The sequence below is a fragment of the Haemaphysalis longicornis genome, unplaced genomic scaffold, assembly GCF_048455015.1.
Source record: "Haemaphysalis longicornis isolate Haplotype H1 unplaced genomic scaffold, Haemaphysalis longicornis Haplotype H1 scaffold_7, whole genome shotgun sequence".
Classification (NCBI taxonomy): Eukaryota; Metazoa; Arthropoda; class Arachnida; order Ixodida; family Ixodidae; genus Haemaphysalis; species Haemaphysalis longicornis.
The window spans coordinates 89529420-89535686 of NW_027526422.1; positions in this window are offsets into that span (position 1 = coordinate 89529420).

Sequence of the window (6267 nt, forward strand, 5' to 3'; positions counted from 1 at the left end):
CGGGCCCGCGCGGCCGCACGAAAGGCACGTACTGCGAAGTATTATTTCTCAGGCTCTCAGGCAGGCACGGTCGTCCCCGGCCGGTGAACATTTATTAAGGGCGCGCGGGTATGCGCGTAAACGATATATCTGCTATCGGTGGAAGAGACGTTCTGAGTTGTATAAACTAAGCTGTCAGCCGGGCACCTCGAGCGCAGGACTTATGGATGCAGCGAGATAAACTATTTCACGGTCGCGACGATGTGACGACGTAGTTGCTGCGGCCCGCTCGAAGATTATCACGGGCCGCGGCCGCGCGGCCGCACGAAAGGCACGTACTGCGATGTATTATTTCTCAGGCTCTCAGGCAGGCACGGTCGTCCCCGGCCGGTGAACATTTATTAAGGGCGCGCGGGTATGCGCGTAAACGATATTTCTGCTATCGGTGGAAGAGACGTTCTGAGTTGTATAAACTAAGCTGTCAGCCGGGCACCTCGAGCGCAGGATATATGGATGCAGCGTCGTAAACTATTTCATGGGCACGATGATGTGACGACGTTGTTGCTGTCGCTCGAAGACTGTAATTTGCTTCAGGGGCCCGCCGATCCCACGAAAGGCACGTATACTAGCAGGATGCAGCGAAGTATCATTTCTCAGGCAGGCAGTCGTTCAAGGCCGGTGAACAATTTGGGCGCGCGGTGTGACGATCGACGTTCACGGGCCCACCCACTGCAGGAAAGACACGTCTGGATGCAGCTAATTTATTTCTCGTTCTGCTGTCACTCCAAGAGTTTTCTGTGCAAACTGGTGGCGGCCAGCTGGACACACCTATTACAGAAAAGTCACCTCTGAAGGCAGCGAAGTAATTTATTTCTCGGGCGCGCACGCTCTAGATCTCGGAGCTGCGTCGTACGTACTACACGGCGACGACCTTCGACTGCTTCGTCGGCGGCATCTGCACCCCTCGAGTTCACACGCCTCGCATCGCGCACAGCAAACGGCACTGATGTGTGTGTGAATGCACCTCCATGATCCTTACCCGAGATGGGCCATGCTTAGCTTTCGGTTTTCAAGCTGGAGGAGGAGGCAAAACGTTTTATTGAGCAAAAAAAAAAAAATAAAGAAGAAGGTGGGTGGCGTCCTCAGTTCAGGAAGCCGCGCGCTTCCTGAAGAGAGAATAATAATAATAATAATAATAATAATAATAATAATAATAATAATACTTTATTAGCATACATGCATATTCTGGGAGACCCAAGCCTCCAAGGGCCGCAGAAGGCAATAACTGGCAATAGGCAATAGGCAATAACAATAGGAAAATTACATTACTTAAAATTGAAGGTACGGAAGTCGCCCCCTCTTGCATCGGCGTTTGCATTGCGGCGCCCCGCAGTTAGTAATGAGATACGCGCCGCCTGACCCGCACGCCGCGGCTTGACACGCGTAGCAGACGATGCACGCACGCTACAGCGGCTGCAGCAGCTGCAGCGCGGGTGGGTGACCACGTGAGGCAGTAAGACCTACCGCTAGCCTGTGACGTAAACCTGATGGTGATGATGATGCATAGAACACCTCCCATCAGTCTTTCCTTTTTATTTTTTATGACTAGGCTTCACGATTGTCACGTGACGCTCCCTCCTAAACTTTTTTTTCCTCCATGGGGGAATCGGCTCGGAAGCCCCGGGTTGCAGCTGACGCAGCCATTTTGGACTGAATCAATTGAACTTGCGCCTGTTAAAATGCTTCTTTAAGTCTTCGGTACTTTGCCCATGCGTTATCGGGCACTCTGCCTATCTTCGGCACCGTGTGGAGCAAGGAAGCAACGAGTTATTTTCTAGAAAGGTGGAAAAGGGTCGGCTGCTTCGCTGAACGCTAGCGAGCCTTTTTGGTAGAAAATAACTTTCGCTATGCCAAATGTTCCCAGTTGAGTGCATAGCTGTTCATTTCTCTAGCTCCGGAAGATGCTGCTTGATGTGTGCATTGTGAACGCCAGCCTAGGCCATAATTACTAGCTAATCACTAGCGCCACCTTTAGTGCCATTACGCCGACGCAGCGCAGCTCCAGCCCAAGCGAGCATAGAGTTTCATACTAATGAAACTAGAGGGGACACTGGCGCTATAGTGCCTAGAATATACTGGCTAGTGTGCTGAGGGCGGGCGCGGAGGTGGCCCCGACCGTGATGACTGGCGGCGGCGCCCGCTTGGGGCGCTGCTGTGCGAGAGGGTGCATCTGCGCGCCGTCCGCGCAGCGTTTTGCGCGCTCCCCAAGCGCTGCGAAGCTTCAAGTTAGCCGTAGCGCGAAGCGGGCGTTTACTTTTTCCGTGTATTTGGTTGCGTTCGTTACAAAACGCCATGCTATATAAGAACTACGCGAGTGCGTTTAGAATGCACGCATTTTGTTAAACCCAATGTAGATAAATGTGTGGCGTAAACTTCACCGTCTCCTCCCGCCCTCAAAAAACTTAACTTGTCAGTAACCATCCAACCGATTTTTTATTTACTTTGCTTCTGATAGCAGAAATATCACAGGAAGTTTGAAACCCCTTACCACATGGCCTGCATTCTGCCAGAGATGAAGTGAAAACAAAATAGTAATTACAAGTATGTCAAGAAAATAACCGGACACTAAAGCAACGCTTGAGATTCAGAAGTGCCTTAATTGCTGCGCTGCGCTGATTATTATGGGCTGGTGACGTTAGTTTGCGACCCTCTCTCAATCAAAGGAGATAAGATAACACGTGCGGCAATATCAGAGGTGAAATAGAAAACATTATGGCAGTGACATTTAAAGCGACACCTTCGATTCGTTTAAAATGAACATGGATATTTGTAAATGTCTACAACGGACGGTCGTTGCCAAAGACACAATTAACAACCTACAATTCACCTATTACGGCATTAAATAACTACACAGAACATGAATTATATTTCAGAACTCCTGTCGTAATGACAATATTGGCGTTCGAAATCTCAAAATTAAAAACATTGTTATATCTGTTACTTTAAATTGTTTTTCACGAAGGGCCTGACCAACAATATAAACCACGATTTATTACACGTTAACCAATTCCAAAAGTTTCCTCGTGATTCAACTAACCTACTTACCAGATAGCTCAGTGTGATGTTAAGAACCGACTTTCGGGCGGCCTCTTTAAAGCGCGCCCAAACTATTCCCCTCTTTAAAATACTGTGCCGCCTTTGTCAACACGGCGCGTGCATTACAAAAAAAGCTGTCAGTCCCTCGTCACATATCCGCCGCCTTGGCGACACTCAAGGCCCATAACGACTGTGAAATTCACTGCGTGCTCTCTCTAACTTCCCCGAACGCGGCGGCGCCCCTTTCATTCATCTTTGGGCCCACGAATGACGTCGCAGCGACCGTAACACTAACACCGCTGACCAGGATGCACCCGCGATGTGCCGTGCTTTGCAAGCTCTAATGCGGTAATTACCCCCGGAAACTAAAGACTACCGCCGAAGCCACAAGGCACCTTCCCCGTCACTTCGACCTAAGTTAACAAAGGTGCGGCGAGCGGCAACGTGACATTGACAACCTTTGTCTGCATGTCTAGGATTATCTCTATCGGCTAGACGAGAGTCCCCGGCCTTCATGGTCACACGATGAAAAGCGGATTATCCATGGTGGGGACCGTGGGGGTTGAAATGAACCGGGCCTTGCTTAGGGAGCCCGGTTGGCAGACAGCCTCCTGCTGATTTCCCTATTAAAACAGAGATTATCTATTACGAAATATTTGCTTCGAAAGGGCGGTTTGTTTCATAGTGTGCATAAACTATAAGTCAGCTCACAGTTCATCAGTCTGAGGGGAAAACGTTTCAATCGCCCAGAACCATGCATCGCGTACAGCGAAGAAGCTAGTTTAGCTGATGGACACCGATAGCAGCCGGACTGGGATTTGAGCAGCTGCGGTCCAACAATTTCGGAACGCGCATAGCGCACAGAGACCAGTTTCTGTTTGAAACCTGTTTTAATGCGCTGAAAAAAAAAACTTGAAATAAGGTAACGCAGAGGTTTCTATGCTATCGCCCAATTAAACACTTATACGGTATGGAATTCTCTGATTATGGAAGGACTCCGAAGCGGTGGTGGCATAGAGAAATAAAAAATTGTGGTGGTTTGATTTTTCGTTCGGATTCAGAGGGTAGGTCGGGTTGTCCTGCCCCCCCCCCCCCCCTCCTCTTAGTTTTTGGATTTATTTTCCCAAGTAGACGACCCCTGAGGTCGTAGAAAAAGTCTAGATTTTTTTCTATGGTGGTGTATTTTGGTTTCTTGAAATTTTGTCTGTACAAAAATTATTGACGCCAATATAACAATTAAATGTATTCTACCAATTATGCATTGTTGTGGAAATGCAAGGCATAACTTTTGGGTCATTCTCGCTATTTTTAATGCGTATTCGCATCATCCTTTTTCGGGCTTTTCTAGTTCAGGCCAGAGTTCAGATGCATATTTCTCATCTAAATTTTCGTAAAATTTCCATTTTTTTATTTTTTGGTTTCTCAGTATTTTGTCTGTGCAATTATCTCTATTCATGCTAAATAACGATTTAGTGTGTTAGTGCCGCGAATTACGTATTTTTGTGCAAATGCAGGGCGTTACACGATCCACTGTAGGGGGGGGGGGGGGAGGGGGGTACTCGTCAGTGCTGTGTTGTGCAGTGAGTGAGTGCACGGCCAATCGGGCTGGAAGCTTTTCGAGGACTTCTGAATTCTTCTGGCGGCGTTCTTATTGATGTAACGCATCCAGGCCCGCCTTCACTTGCTAGTTGCGTGTACACGTTTTATGTGTGTGTGTAATACATTACTTCAATCATTGTAGCAATTTCGTTCAATGGTCGTACACCGAAGTATCCTCGCAGTTTGCTGTTATTAAAGATTGGAACTGCTTTTCACCAGTTCCGAGGAGCCTGCAGGCACTGGACATTGCAAAAAGTATCCGTCCTAGTTTGGCTGGCACATATTTTCCGATAAGCTTGGGCAGTTTATTTCATATGCGAGCAACGAAGACTGCTCTTCTGTGACGGACATGGCGAAACTTCTAATCCGTGAAAACTTTGAAGGTTCATTCCCCGATGTTTATGTTGCTGCTACATTTTTTTTGTGCTTGTCGGTAACGAGTTTCACTGGCGAAGGTCATTCAGCCAGCTGAAATCGATCAAAAACCGCTTTGATCAGTGGTGACTGACAGCTGCCTCAGCGATTTGTCGCTGCTCAGCGTGGGGACGGAAATTCTTAAAAGCGCCAATGATGAGGATATCAATTAAGAAACTAGCGGGTGCAACGGAAACGCTTGTAGAAACATGCAGAACTTTTTATCTATACTTAAAACACGAATAAAATCAGAAAGCATGCTAATACGTACATATGCCCCATTTCGAGGTTGGATTTCCGCGAAACGCCCGTAAGGTATAGAAAATTTTGTTTATTTATTTATTATTTAAGAGAAAAAGAGCCGCATGCAATAGGAATGTGTTTTTTCTGTTATATATATATAATATTGCCTGCAAAAATGTACATCTGTTACTGTTTACCACTGAACTATGTGTTTTATTACTAAAATATTTTTGTGATGTTCAGTATCCATCTCATTTGCTGTAAGCGCCACTTTTTCTAAAAAAATTACCTCCCAGCAGGTTCAGAATATTTTATTAATAAACCATTCAAATTAAATTTCGCACTCAGTCGGCATATACTGCCTTAGGAGAGCTTAAATTTGGGTTTTTGGATGAAATCACAAAATAGCCAGGCGATTGGTAGCTTATTTACTGTAAGGATGGGCGAACAGTTTCTGAAAAAGGACTACCTGTTTACTTCGGCAGTGCTCACACGCCGCCGACCAAAGCGCGGGCTGCCGAATACGCCGCCGCGACAGAGGAGCTTGGTGGCTTTCATGCACCCTCTCGCCGAGCAGCGCCCCTTACGGCCTCTGCGCGCAGTCATCGCCGGCGGAGCCACCCTCTCCCGTAGAGAATGCGCGCGCTCCGCACACTAGCCAGTATATTCCAGGCACTATACTGGCGCTGCAATCGTTCAACCCCCATGGAGCTGATTGTGTGACGTAGTCGTAGACGGTCGTAGACTCGTGATTTTCGAACTTGGCTTAACTTGAGGCTTGACGATTGTTATATGTACTAGGCTTCGTACTTTTCCGCTCCGTCAGTTTCGGTTTCGGCGTCGAAAGCGTCGGTGGGTCATTCCGGGGCAGAATTGCTGTTGGCGTTCGATTCCAGCGGCTGCAGTGCGCAAATACTGCACGGCTGGAATGAATGG